The sequence below is a fragment of the Psammomys obesus genome, unplaced genomic scaffold (genome assembly GCF_907164565.1).
Source record: "Psammomys obesus unplaced genomic scaffold, mPsaObe1.curated_primary_1811, whole genome shotgun sequence".
Classification (NCBI taxonomy): domain Eukaryota; kingdom Metazoa; phylum Chordata; class Mammalia; order Rodentia; family Muridae; genus Psammomys; species Psammomys obesus.
Window position 1 is genome coordinate 1854254 of NW_026590062.1, and position 15019 is coordinate 1869272.

Here is a 15019-nt window from a genome sequence, read left to right on the forward strand (position 1 = left end):
GGAGGCGGCAGCAGACACACTTGGGAAGGGCAGAGCTGGTGGGCCAGGCTGGCTTCCCCTTTTAATGCCTTCTAGTCCATCAGGGCTGTAGCCTATCAGAAGGTGCTGCTCATGTCCAGGTGGGTCTTTTCCAGCCCATCACTGTCCCTCATGTCAAAACAGCCCCTACACATGGGCCTAGAGGTACTGTCCGAATGTCCTGAGCACATCACAATCCTGACAAGCTGACACTCAGCCATCTCTAGGAGTCACCATGGCCTAGACGCCTCTGGCTTGGTAAAGACGGAAGTTACCAACATGGCTGCCTCTTTCATGTGGCTGCAATGATATATCTCTCTTGTTTGCATGGTGGCTCTCAGGACACAACCCAGGTCACATGAGCCTGGAGTTATGTGCACCATGGCAGGCGGTGTGTCCACATTCTCAGAACAAGAAAAAAAACATATGAATGATCCAGGTTCGTCACCTTCACTTTTCCTCTCTGAACCAGCTAGACATCCCAGAATTCCCTAGCTCGGGCATTGTGCCCCCAGAGTAAAACAAGAAAACAGCCTTGCATGCCCCAAACTGTCAGCCACTTTTCAAAGAAGTTAAGGCTGTCACATTTTTTTTCAACCCTTCCCAAAATTAAAATGTGCTTCCAGTATAGCTTGTTATCAAAAATAGAAGCATTTTATCCATCTTTATTGCAGAACAGAGATTACACGGAGACATTCAATTTGGAGTCAATTTAAATTTCAATTGTCTGTGAAATCTAAATCAATAGGGTATAGTTCAATGACGCTTTAATAAAACAGGACATAACAGAGAATCATTAGGAATTACATATGATGGGAGCTGGAGCAGAGCCTCTCTAAGGGTGGAGGGGACATTAGAAAATTACCCCCAAGCATTTTTAAGTAAACCCGCAGCCTCCTCACCCCCCATGAGATGCCTGAGGACGCTTAATTGTGCTGCGAGGTTGGGTATCCGTCTCTGTCAGCCCAGTGATTGGGGGACAATTTACAGTGAATGACAAAGGCAAGAGCTTGTCTGGCCCAGAATGCGTATTTCCATTTCTGCAGCCCAGTATTTAACCTCTACTGCTTCAGCCCTGGACCTTCCTCCCTCCATCACTGGCCTCTGCTGCCCCAGCCATGCCCCTGTAGGAGGCCCCTGGGAGGGCCCAGTGTGTGAGCTGCTCAAGCGAAGGTGGACACAGAGCACGGGTGTCCGTGCTGTGTATGGAGAAAGTCTGGGAGCAAAAGCCAGCCTCATTCCCGTGTCTCCAAGGTGCTTCCACTCCCGAGGTATTCACTCACATGGCCCCTCTGCAAAACACTCGTGTTTATACCTCACAGAGCCGTCCAGTGAACATTTGGGGGGGGGGGCATCTGCTCGTGAGTGCTGGAGTAGGGATCAGGGAGAGGTGCACAAGGTAGCTTCCCTAGGACAAACCTGAAGGGACAACACAGAGTGCTCTGATTAATGAAGAATCTTCTGCAGCAGCGGTTCTCAACCTTCCTGACACAGTGACCTTGTAATGCAGTTCCTCAAGTCGAGGTGACCCCCCGCCATAAAATTATCTCATGGCTACTTCATACTGTAATCTTGCTAGTGTTACAAATTGTTATGTAAATAATTGATATGCAGGATCTCTGATATTCGACCCTGTGAAAGGGTTATTTGACACCCCCCAAAGGGGTCACCACCCACAAGATGAGAACCAATATTTTACGTGAATGCAAAGCTAGGATGGGTGACAGGAGCCAGCAGCACCAGACCCCAAGGCCAAAGAGAAAAACTACAGGCTGGATGGTATCTTTATTTAAATGTGTTTTTTTTTTCCTAGTGAATTCTTGCATTCGTGTCAGTATTATTTCGCTAAAGCATGTGTTGGGACTAGAGAGGTGGTTCTGTAGGCAGGGGTGCTCTCTGCTCTCTCAGAGGACCTGAGTTCAGTATCCAGAGCCTGCCTCCATCATATGACTCACAACCACCTATAACTCCAGCTCCTGGGAATCCGTGCATCAATAAATAGATAAATCTCCCGTAGATATAAAATATCATTTGTGCTGATTATCGAGGGCTGGAGGGTAGCCCCCACTTCGGTGCTATACCTGGAATGGTACCTCACTCCATAGTTCCAGCACTGTGGGGAAACTGAGGACACCAGCCAGTCACATTTGGCCTCCAGCAGAGTCTGCACCTCACAAATGCACCAGACAGAAGCAAGTAACAGACGAACGCGGAGTCTAAATGCTGTGGAGATAATGGGGGGGGGGTGAGGTGTGGAGACACGGGGCCAGCGATACTCCCTCCGCACCCTCTAGACGGCCAAGGTTGACTGCAGGGCTCCACCAGCTGACTTAGGAATGCCTGCGACGCTGGGGGAGGCAGTATTGCAGATGAGTCTGTCTGGGATGTCCCCAGAGGAGCCTGGGTGGGGAGGCCCCACCCTTGCTGTGTGAACCCCCCACAGATCCATCTGGACTTCAGGCAGCAAACACAGAAGGCATGCTACACCCTCCCCCTCAACAGTCACCTCTGGAAGCTAGGACAGCCATCCCTCGCCTCAGACTCAAAGCCTAGGCTTAGCTGATGGGAATCACTGTGTCACCTAACCTCGGCACAGGTTGGCGACCGAGCATCTAATTGCCCCACTGGCTGCCAGTAAGAGCCCCTCATGCCCTGGCTCTGGTGAGACTCTGAACTCCTCAACACTGACATGCATTGTTCCGCACAGGTAGGAATCAAGAGCACCCACTGGGTGACCCAGGACAGGATGCCCCCCCAACCCACTCTGCTCTCTCCTGGGGTCCACACGAGGACCTGTTCCCTCTGCGCATTTTAACCCTTTCACTGAAACAGACCATCATCAGAGTCCCACAGCTCTTCCTTGGTGCTGCTACTGAAGGATGTGCCGGGACCCTGTGCAGGTGCCACGGACCACTGGGAACCACACAGTCACCAGTGCAGGCAGCTGTGGCTGTGGCCCTGCGACCTAATGAGGGCTTGTGTTCTCCAACCCAGCACTGCTGGCTGAAGATGGGCCGCGCTGGGCGGGATCTCCAGTTAGACACTGAAGCAGAAGCCATGAAGGAATATGCTCACCATGCTTTCTTATAGGACCCAGACCACCTGCCCAGGGGTGGCGCCAGCCTCGGTGGGCTGGCCACTCCCACATCAGTCATTAACCAAAAAGATGCCCCATGGCTTGTCCACAGAGACAGGGTTTCTCTGTATGTAGTCGTGGCTGTCTGCCAGCCTCTGCCTCCTAAGTGCTGGGATTAAAGGTCTGTGCTCCCACCACCCAGCTTGTCCACCAATCTTAAAGGAGATGTTTTCTCAATTAAGGTGCCCTCTTCCCAGCTGCCAATGGTTTATGTCAAGATGAGAAAAAGCAACCAGGACATCGGCTAGTAATAATGATGATTAACATGACAGGATCAGCCGGGTGCAGTGGCAGAGGCAGATGGATCTCTGAGTTCAAGGCCAGCCTGGTCTACAAAGTGAGTCCAGGACAGCTAGAACTACACAGAGAAAAAAACCAAAAACCCAAACCTCAAACCCCCCCCAAAAAAAAAAGACAGGATCACCTGGGAGACCAGCCTCTGGGCGAGCCTGGGTGGCGGTACGGTTATCCTGACTGGGTTAAAAGAGGTGGGAAGACCTGCCGGAAACCAGGTGGCATCATTCCCTAGGCTTAGCTCCTGGGCTGTGTAACAGGAGAAATCAAGCCAAGCGCGGCCAGCCATGGCTCTCTTCTTCCCTCCCATGAATGCAGTTGGAGCCGCTGCTTTGAGCTGGGATAAACCCTTCCTCCCCCGAGCCACTTTTGTCAGGCATGTCATCGCAGCAATGAGACAAGAAATGAAGATCATGGTGAATCTACGTTGGGGAGTGAGAGGCTGCTAGTTTTTAACACTTAAGGTGAGCCGGGCACTGAGCCCCTAAGAATGTTAGCAGAGATCCTCAGGGAGTATATTCATCAGTTACTGCTGAGTAACAAACTATCCCAAACTTTAAACCAGCTCACGGGTGGTTTCACAAGGCTGGGCTCTGACTGGCTAGTTCATCTGAAGTAATTGGGCTCCGTGTGCCTCTCAGCCCTCTGGGGTCCAACAGCCAACCTGAGGGTAGGCTGCGGACAGGCAGGGAATGGGTGGAAGCATCAAGACATCGTTTAGGAAAGTCACGCTGCTTCCTTCCCTTTGTCCTGTGAACCTCAAAGCCGAAGCTCAGGGAACTGTAAACTATCCTTCAATGGCGTGAACTGCAAGTCACATGGTCAAGGGCATGTGTAAAGAGAGAGTAAAGAAAGGAGGTTGCTGTATTTCAACACAGCGTTGTTAATAGTCTTCCCGAGGTCAGCATTTTAGATGCGGCGGGTCAGAAATCAATTGAATACCCAATCCCAATTTCCATACTTCATGACTCTGTGTGTGTGTGTGTGTGTGTGTGTGTGTGTGTGTGTGTGTGTATGTGTCTGTCTCTCTGTGTGTCTATTTGTCTGTCTGTCTCTCTCTCTCTCTCTCATTTGCATAGACAAGCTGCCAAGATTGCCAGGTCCTCCTGGTCTCGAGAGAGAGATAATAAAAATAAGTATACGTGTGAGATTAAGTATTCTGGATGCCATGCGATACCAAGGGCTTGGAGAAGCTGGACGCAAGTTGAGGCAAAGGCCACCTGGGAAGGTTTTCTAGAGCAGCTTGTGGCTGGGTCATGGAGCACCGCCCCCATCACAGGTGAGGGGCAGGGCAGGTGTGTACCGCAAGGATCTGGCACCTTGAGTGAGCAGTATCCCATGGCTGTGGTGGAAATGAAGATCCAGAGCAGTGGAGCCAATCTCACCTCGGTGACTCCAGAGTCATCCAAGAAGGAGCTGAGGAGCTCAGATTAGTCCTAGGCGCCCTTGGCTTGAGAGCCAGTGGTGGGGTCCCCTCTTGCTGAAGGTCTGTGAGAGCCAAAGCTGTATGGCACGACAGAACAGGAGGTTCAAATGCCCAGAGTCCACTTCCTCTTCAGTAGGGCGGCTGGTCCTTGACTCCATCAAGATGGTGAATCCGGAACTACATGCTGGGGTGCAGGGACTGTCCTCCCGCAGAGGCCAGCAGCTTCCTTCCCCCCACTGGTGACAACCAAGCTTGTCTTCAGATAATGACAAACGTCCTCGGGGAGGAGGAGGCAACATCGCCCTCCTTTGAAAATCATTGCTCCGCAGGGACTTCTGTAAAAGCCACAACCAACATCCACAAAGACCAGCGCTGACAGTGAGGAGAGAAATCTTACATCCCCGAGGCGCCTTCTTGGGAGACAACCGTGCTTGCAGCCCTTAGATCATGGTAGAAATACTGTCTATCTTTTCCTGCTGTCAGCATCCCACAGGGGCGTGGGGGGGGGGAGAGAAAGAGAGATGGGGAAAGGCGAGGGAGTCGGGGAGGAGGGAGTGCGTGCACATGAGATCTGGGCAGAAGTGTAAATCCACGGACACCAAATTGGAAGCTGGCTAGAGCTGAGGCCATGCGACTTCTTTTAGCCACACTGTGCCTTGCAGATCTGCCTTGCCCTCTGCCTCTCGGTGGGTTCTGTCCCGAAGGAAGTCAGCGGGAAGAGGAGATGCTCTGGAGTATTTTCTCCCACGGTCGCTTGTCACCCTCCCTCTGGGCAGGATGGGGATGGCGCCCCCTGGTGCTTGGTCCTAAGAAATGCATGCTCTGTGTGGCTTCCTGCGCCTGTCCAGGGATTTGTAACCATTTTTTTTTCCTACAGTTAAAGTAAGAACTGTCCCCAGTCGACCTGAGTTCCACACTTGGTCCACTGATGGTGATGCCATTTTTTGAGAGGCTGAGCAGTGAGATTTAGGTGGAGGAAATAGGTCACAGGAGGTGGATCCTTGGGGTATATTTTCCTTGGCCATTTCCTGTCACTCTGCTTCTTGATTGGCCGTGAAGGGTGCGGCTGTCCTTGGAGATCACACTTCCTCTGCCGTGAGGCCTTGGAATGATGAGCCACAATGCACCCTTCTTGTTAATTCGTTCTCTCAGGGGTTTTGCCACAGTCCCAATAAAGCTAGTAAGTACATAGTTCCTTTAGTAAACCATCCCCAATCCTTAACCCACTTTAGGATCTAAGGTGTAGCTCGGTAGACGAACACAGGAGCACAAAGCTCAGGATCTGATCCAAGGCTCAGCCCTGAGAGCAGTGGTTCCTCTATAGAAAAGTCACGTGGCTCTCACACTGCACCCTGAGCACAGACGTGCTCCAGGCGAAACACATGAGAGGGAAGTTACAGGGTCCCACCAGCATTTAATCAGCACCCACACTATGCCTTACAGGAACCAGGGCTACAGGCTGAGGATAGGTGGAAAGAAGGAGCCACAAGGTCTTTGCTGTCTGCACTGAACCCCCTTCCAGGTGGCAAGGTGGAAGCCTGAGCTCTTTGCCTTGGTGAGCCCCTGATTTTGCACACACCCAACACCCAACACCCACGGCTTGATTCCCTTGCCTGACCCCCCCCCCATTTGCCAGATGGGGAAAGTTGAGGCCAGTGGAAAAGAAAAGAGACGTGCCCACTGATCAAGGCATCTTCCACATTGACAGCTGGCAATTCGGGGCAACCCTGCCCTCCTCCTGTTACAGTTCTAGCACCTGTTGCAGGTTCTGCCAGGCCAGACCTGGGCTACATCCAACTTATCATCTAATCCCTGACACCCTCCAGGGTGGGGTCAGTAATCATCGCTGACTTATACACAAGACCTGGAGAGGTGTGTGACCCAACAATCCAGAATCTGAGCTGGGCTAGATCTGGGGTTGATCGGCAAGTCTCTGGCCCCTCTCCATCTCTTGTCTGCCATGAAGAAAGAGCTTCTTAGAGACTCTTGAGGAGACAGCGTGGGAGACGTGAGACAGTTCTGATAATGGCGATAGGAGCACGAAGTAGTGGCACCCTACATGGGGACCAGGAGGTGAAGAGTGTGGGCCAGAGACAGATGCAGGTATGGCCTTCTAAGGTCATCCTGAGTGACCTTCTACTGCCAGCCAGGCCCCCTCCCCAAAGGCTCCAAGGCCACAAGCTGGAGGCTGAGTGTTCAAAGCTCAAACCTGTGGGAAACAGTCTGGATTCAAAGTTTTTCATTCTTTTCCAGTGCTCACGGATACATGGTCACAGATACAATCCAGAACATATTCAGTCCTAGCCCAAGAGTTCCCGTAGTTTCAAAAGTCTCAACACTATTCAAAAGGCCTAGGTCGCTACTGAGCCTCCCGGTGGTCCCTAAACTGTGAGTGTCTATAAAACAAAATAACAGCCCTCCCTCCAAAAAATAGCTTATTTCTGATATACACCAGCACAGAGCAGTCACCCCACTCTAAGGGGAAATGAGGTAACAAGCAGGCAAACTTGAAATACTTCAGGTCCGACATCCAGCATGTGAGACCAGGGCATGTGAGACATCGTGTGGGAAACTCTGTCCTTCAGGTCTCACTGCCTGCAAAACACATGAGATTTCTCTTGGACCAACTCCTGCCACGTTCCTCAGCAAACACTCCACATACCTGGCACCACCAATAACCAGGGGATTCCTGTGACACTGAGGCTTCACGATGACTGATTCACAAGATGGCCCCTTGCTGCCTCCTGAGAGGAAGACTCCACTCTGCTGAATGTTTCTCAACCTTGTGGCTCTTTCATAGAGTCTCAGGACAAGCGTCTTTGGCCCTGTAACTCCTCCACTCAATGTGCCTGCAAAACCAGTGCTTCCTAGACAGCACCAAGAGCCAGCCAGATTGCACTTTACCGTGGCTGCAGTTGAATGACTGGAGGTTGGAAAACACTCCCCTAAGTGGCCCCGTTGGAACAGGGAACCCCTCCAACTCTATGACCTCAGGCACTCTCACTTTTAAGGGGAAGTCTTTCAAACTTATTTGCATGCTGAGGTCACCTTTCCTGCTGCCCCAATATGTGCTACCTCGGTAATGCTGTTAATCCTCCTGACAATTTCAGCTATTTCATTCACACCTCCCTTTGTTTGTAGGCTGAGCTCTGACTCATGCCCCTTTCCTCACTACACCATGTTTTCAGCATTCTTCACATCCTCTACCCTTTGCTCTAGTTCCCACTGTAAATCTGACTAAAGCAATGGGTTAGCAACCGTGCCACAACCAGAATGTCTGCTGTTGTGACGTTTCTCTACCAAAGAGTCTGGCCCTTGACTTGTTAGCTCAGCTTTATTGAAATTGTTCAGGACATGGGCAGAGTACAGATGGGCTTTTCCAGAATGCAGCGTGAGTGGCCTCTGGCCCTTCCTGATAGAGTCCTTGCTCCCACTGGAAGCCTTATGAGCAGAGTCTTTGCTGCCCGTACTTCTCCCAGCATTTCTGCGGACTTTTAAGCTCCTGTAGAATGTCCTGTTGCTTTGCTGACAGTGTTGGCTTCTTTACCCCAAGGTTCCAAACTCTTCACATTCTTCCCACAAAACAGTCCCAAAGGCCTAAGGACCAGGTCAGGTTTATCTCAGGGACCAGAAGAGCTTTTAGGCTCGTTTTCACTGTTTCAATGGAATCCCATCCACCGTGGTGAGGGAGGGCCTGACTGAATTCCTGATGGCAGGACGTGGTGGCCAACCAGGAAGCACAGGAACCAGAAGCAGGTATAACTTTCATAGCCTGGCACTGGTTCCCCACTTGTGCCAAAGAGGCCCCACCTCCCAAAGTTCCCTGTGCTCCCCAAACAGCTCCACCTGCTGAGAACCAGTGTGATCCCTCCCACAGGGAACACTTCACACTGAAACTAACAGTGGGGGTGGGGTGGGTCTTTCATCATCTTGTGGCCCTTCCTAAAGGAAGACAGGAGTGGGTGCTGGCCCTCCTATCCATCCAGGTGCTGGCTCTGATTCAGAACTGTCTCGGCTGAGTGAAGTCGGTGCTGGAGGCAGGATCAGGCTCATCCCCTTGGCGGGCTCAGGAACGGCATGCATCCCAGCTTCAGACATCTCCATCAGCATCTCAGGGTCCTGCAAAAGCCCTGAAATGTGACCCTCAGCATCACTTAGGCACACACCCCTCAGAGGAACACAGATCATGGGCCTAAGTCACCTGGTGCAGGAACCACCTGGACCAGCAACAAAAGATGTATGAGCTTGGCCAGGAAGGAATAGATGCAGAAAAAATGGTGCCCAGTGCCCACCCCACTTGACCTTCCAGCAGCATCCCAGGCAGGGCACCCGGAGGGCAGGTGTTCCCCTCAAGATGAATAGGTTGGAGCAGGTGGGTTAGGGGGTCTGTTGCAAGAATGGTCACCCCAAGGAGACTAGACAATGCTACTGCTCCCCTCTTGAGCACCAGAGACAAACCAAGGTTCACCCTAGAAAGTGATGAGTCTGTGAAGGTTACTTACAGAGCGTGGGTGGCCCAAAAAGATCAGTGCCCAAAATGGATGAGAACTCCCTGATCGATGTGTAGATGGAGCCTTTAAACTCTAGCCCCTCCCAAGACCAGGAGTCCACACATACTTAAGGCAGAAGTGTACACAGAGGGCTGGGAGGGCTGTTTGGATACTCAGCTGAGGCTCCCATGACCTGTCACCCATCCTTCTGTGAGGAAATGTCAAACTTTGACAAGCCCAGCTGCAACACTGTTTTACAAACAGCCCAGCTGGTCTTAGGCAATGACACTTGTTCAGCTCAGAGAACCGTGGGGCCACGCAACAGCCTCCGCTTCTGCTGGGCTCCATGGTCACTCACTGGCTCCAGGTGATTGTCATTGGGCTAAACTGAGTCTCAGAAATAAGGGAGTTGTGACCGTCCCTTGCTGCCCAGTCCATTTCCAGCAGTCCCCTGAACCCTGTCCCATCCCTATGATGTGACAGCTGGCCCAAGACTGCAGGAAACATCTTGTCTCTGAAGAGATTGGCCTTTGCTGAGGTCTCTTGGAGATGCCATGCATTTTCCTTGTCATCCTGTGGTCCTTAAGGAGATGGGATGCAGTATCTGGTTCCAGCCAGACCTCACTCCCTGATACGGTACCCGCTCTGGCTGTCCACTTGTGTTAAAGCTGCCAACATGGCATGGCCACTGACACCAAGGTGCTCTCTTCAGAAAGAACATCATCAAAACCAGGTCTGTGTAAGATTCCTGCATAGAAACAGCCTTAGGGAGAGCCACAAAGGTGTCTAGTGGTGATATCTGGGCAGGGACAGGACAGAAAAGGCCCCACACAGAAGGACTTTGATGTGACCGTGAACCAGGTTGAGACAGAGCACAAAGTGAGTGGTTGGTGGCCATTCTAAGGGATCATCAAATAGAAGCATACACACAACAGGAATATGCACCAGTCAGTTCCAGGCCACACTCCACGGCAAGCTCAGCCCCTCTCCCACCCGTTCAGGCTCTGCTGCAACTCTGTATTCCACACTCAGCTTGGAAAAGGAGAAGGTCATATCACCAGCATTTTGGAACTGTAGGGAGACCACATGACCATACAGAGAACCAATTAACCATCAATTAGGCCGTAGGTGCTAGGCTAGAACCCCCTGAGTTCTCCCTAGCTGTGCAAAGGTTGCTCACCGCCTGCCTCTCTGAGCCACGGCTTCTCATTATGGAACAGACACTCGGTGTTTCCTCAGCACACAGTAGGTAAAAGAGCTGAAGGTGCCTGGGCTTGCCATGGAGTCAGAATACACGGGCTGTTCACTGAGGTTTATGTGCTTCGTGATTGTTAAATAAGTGAAAGAGAGGAGGGAATGAGATGAGGATACTGAGTCAGGCTTACATCTGAGTTACTGGCAGAGCCGGCTCTTGTGACCAAACAGACAGGTGACAGAGGTGAAAAGGAAGCCCAGGTATGCAGGTCTCAGATGCAGGGACCACATGGCTCACAGTAATAGTGCCAGATGACCAAGGGACCCACCAGGGCTCACATGTGGGAGCCAGCGTCCCCACCCCCACGCCCAGCATCCTCCCACCAACCTGGGAGCAGGACACTCAAAGGATGCCTGGAACGCCTGCTAGTTAAGAATTACTAGGCAGCTCTGGGCTTGTGACTGAGGCACAAGAAATACCACCACAGCAGGGCAGAAAGCTAATGAGAAACCCAACGGGCCCTGCAGAAGCTTAACGAGAAATACGGCCAGGCTCCCTGGAGGAAGAGTTGCTGGGAACTGCCATCTCTCCCCAGTGGGGATCGATCTGGCTCGAAAGCGAGGGGCACAGGAAGCAGATACCTGGAAGATCTACGGCAGGAGACGCCGGGGCTGGGGAAGAAGATGTGAATGTGCTGTAAATCAAAGACCAAGTGTGTGAGAGCGTGTAGATAGGAGGATTTGTGATTTCAGAGAGTGAGAGATGGGCTGGGATGCTGGGCTGAGGCAGAGAATGGTAAACACTTGGGGAGGATGGAGAGGTGCCCGTAGGATCAGCATCAGGAAACAGGAAGTACCTCTGACATGCCAGGCCCTCCTGGTCTGTCTGGGTGGACCCCAGCCCCAGCCCTCCTGGTCCAATGGGACATGGCCCCTTTCATCCTCCCCTTTGAGCCCTGAAGACTCTTAGTCTTTCTAGGCACTCTGAGTCCTAAGGTCAGGAACCTCCACAACAGACCCCTGTTCCCTAGGGGACCTCAAAGCCCACATCAGGATAGCAGAGAACATTTCCTGAGAGCTTTGGTGCCTGGCAAGTACTGGAGCTTTCCAACTGACTCTGGGACAAAGGCACCTTGGTGTTCCCATTCTACAGGTGAGGAAACCGAGGTTGGGGAGGTTGAGGAGTTGCCTCTATACCACAGGCCAGGGATGGAATCCAAGCCCAGGCCACCTGGTCCACCCTGTTCCTGCCCTTGTCCTCAGGTCAGCCCACTGGCCTTCTGAGTCCTGATGACTGACAGGAGGCTATGCCTGACCCGCAGCCTCTTGAGCCCACTATGTCTATCAGGGTGCTGACCAGTTTCACACACTGGCAGCATCTCCTCTTGAGACCAAGCTAAGACCTGCTGTGCCCTTAGGCCCGAGTACGCTCAGATTGCAGATGTGGATTCAAAGCTGGGAAAGTAGATGACCTCATGCACCGGGGCGCCTCTCTGCAGGGGACAGTCACATGGGAGGAGCACTATCCGAGATGCTTTAACGTTTCGGTCATTCGGTGCTGCCTCCCCCCTCATTTACTACAGACTTTCCTTGACTGCCAGTTCTGGAGGCTGGGAACTCCAAGACCAAGAGGACAGACACCATGGTGGGCCACCATGGCAGAAGGCTCCCATTAGGAAGAGAGCAGGAAGGACCGAGGTGTCAGTCCCTTGACTGGGCTGCAGCTCTGGGAAGCAGCCACCTCCCGAGAGCCTCTTTTCTCCCACAGTATTATCGCTGTGGAAACTATGTTCAATACATGAGCCCCGGGGACACATACAAACTACAGTTGAAGCGTTTTCTGCTGAGAACCTCTGAGGACCTCGGGAAGGCTCAAACCTGTTTCCACTCAGGAAAATGGGATGTGTCTGGGAGTCTGAGGCAGGGGGGTTCTGAGTCCCAGGCCAGCCTGGGTTTCATAGTGAAACACTGTCTCAACAATGATGAAGAGAAAACTTGTTTCCCCTGTGGTTACCAACTCCATATAACATTAAGATAGGAATCTATCGCCTCTCACCTGCCATCCTTCCCTTTTACCCCTTCCCTGCCAGCAACTCCTTGCCCCTCTTCCTTTCCTTCTACTTCTCCCAACTCCTTCTAACTCTTGGGCAACCTAAACTAAGATAGGACCGCACCAATCTTGGAGCAACTAAGCAAAGAGAAAAGGGGGCAAAATAGGAAAGCACTTCTCCTGTTGTCCTGGCTTATCTCTCAACCTGGGAAGTGGGAGCTTTGGGCCACACCTGTCCCCACTCTGAAGGCCCCTGGACACGTGCTGATCTTCTCAGTGGTGGCTTTGGTTGACCATGCAAATGACCGCCTGGCTTTTGATAGCCACAGAACCCAGTGGACTTCAAACCAAGACATCCCCTCCCCAGCCACCAGCTCTTTCTAGATCTCTGCCACACTCACCTGCCTTCCTGGGCTCCATGAAGCTGACCTCTGCCTACCCCAACCCCTCCTTACATGGCGATGGATGCCATGTTATTCTTCCTTTCATTATGTGCCTTCCTCCTCCATCCCTGTTCTGTCCTCCAGACCTTGCAGGGAGGGCAGGGGGAGCTCAATCTTACCTTTGCAGGCTCTGGTGACTGCAGGGAAGGGAGCCCTTGGTGCAGCTGGCCAACTGCCTGAGCCCAGTTCAGGTCCCCATGTGCTTAGTCTTCCAGCCACTCCACCAAAGACTTCAGCTTGGCCATCGCCATCCCACTTCATATGTGAACACCCCATGTGATAATTATAAAGCGGGTACCAGGAGCGTAGCCATGTGCCTCAAGGCTCCTTACTCTCTAGCATGTGGCTTCCCTGCTTGGGAGGCCTCATTGTCTGGTTCTGGGAGTCTGGGATGCCGGCTAGTAGTCTGTATTTCTAACCAGCTTCCGGAAGCTGGAAGTCCCAGCCCAGGGAGCCATGAGCAGGTGACAGTGCCTGGAGGAAGTGAGCGTGGCTCTTAGTTTTAATTGTGAACTTGGCACAAAGCAGGCTCGGGATTGTCTAGATAAGGTTGGCCTGTGAGCAACCCTATGGAGAATTCTCTTGATTACATTAATCGGGTGGGAGGTCCTGCCCACTGGAGGTAGCAGCATTCCCTACTCTTCTCCCAGAGTTGAGAACATGGGCTAAGCAGTAAGCACGTGTGCCTTTCTGTGGTGCCGGAGCTCAAATAACCCCTTTCTCCATGTTGTTGCTTTTTCATCACAGCAACAGAATCAAAAGCAGAGTCCTGTTCTTTCCTGCTCTTCACTGGAGGCGGCAGTGGCCCCCTAACATGATGGCTGTGAAATCAAGCAGATCAGGAAGAAACTGGGCCAGTGAAGAGAAACGGCTAAAAGCACTCTGGGCCTCCATCCAGGCCACATACCTCAGAGCAGCCATAGGCAAGTTCTCACCCTCTCTGTACCTCGGTTTCCCTGCGGGGCATGTCAGGTTAACAACGACCGTGGCTGCTTCAAAGGCACTCGTGGACAGCCTGTTTATTGGGGCTCAGTGGGGCCGCGGGCCGCCACAGTGGTGAAGTGGTGGCAGGGGTGTGAGGCAGCGGTCACTCTGTGCTGCGGTCAGGAGCGGCGAGGTGGAGGTTGGCGCCTTCTCTCACCCTTTCACTCCACAGCGCTGCCCACATTCAGGTGGGTCCTTCCTACTTCAATTAGCCTCCTCTAGAAACTCCCTCTCGGACAGGTCCAGAGGTCCATTTCCGTGGTAAGTCCCATCAAGTTGACAATCAAGATCAACCACCAGAAAGTCAGGCGAGAAATTCAAAAGACCCATCAGGCGAAGGAAGGGGCGACCTTCACCTCCACCCACAAAGCCGCCTCCTCACTCCCCACCAGGACCAGTGACAGCTGGAATCTGGAGCGGGCTGCCCAGTTTCGTGCACCCTTCCAACCATCCACACAAGCTCGGGGTAGCTAGCTCCACTCAGGTGACAAATGACCCCGACTGCTTCACCTCCACCTCCAGGGTCACGGCACGTGCTGCTCTGACCACTCCCTGGAAGCCCCATCCTGTGAGATCCTTCTGTGGGTGGAATCTCAGAAGGAGAACGCCCAGGATAGGCCCACGGTGTGGGTGGTGTCTTCCTCCACCGAGCAAAACCGAAACCGAGCAAAGGCAGGGCTGACTGGGACCCCAGGCTTTTGACCTCTCCCCCGCCCCCCACCCCACCCCCGAATGTAACCTGAGCCTTTTCAAAACATTTCTGTGGCTGAGGCTTCACCGAGAAGGAAAGAAAAAGGTGGTTCTCTCAGAACCAGGTGCTGAGGGATCTGAGTTCAGACAGCAGTGGCTTGGTCGGGTGGTAGCTGGAGACGAGACAAGGGAGAGTTAGAAATGATGTGTGTGCGTGTGTGTGTGTGTGTGTGTGTGCACGTGTGTGTGTGTGTGTGTGTGTGTGTGTGTGTGTGTGTGTAAATGCTCAAAATA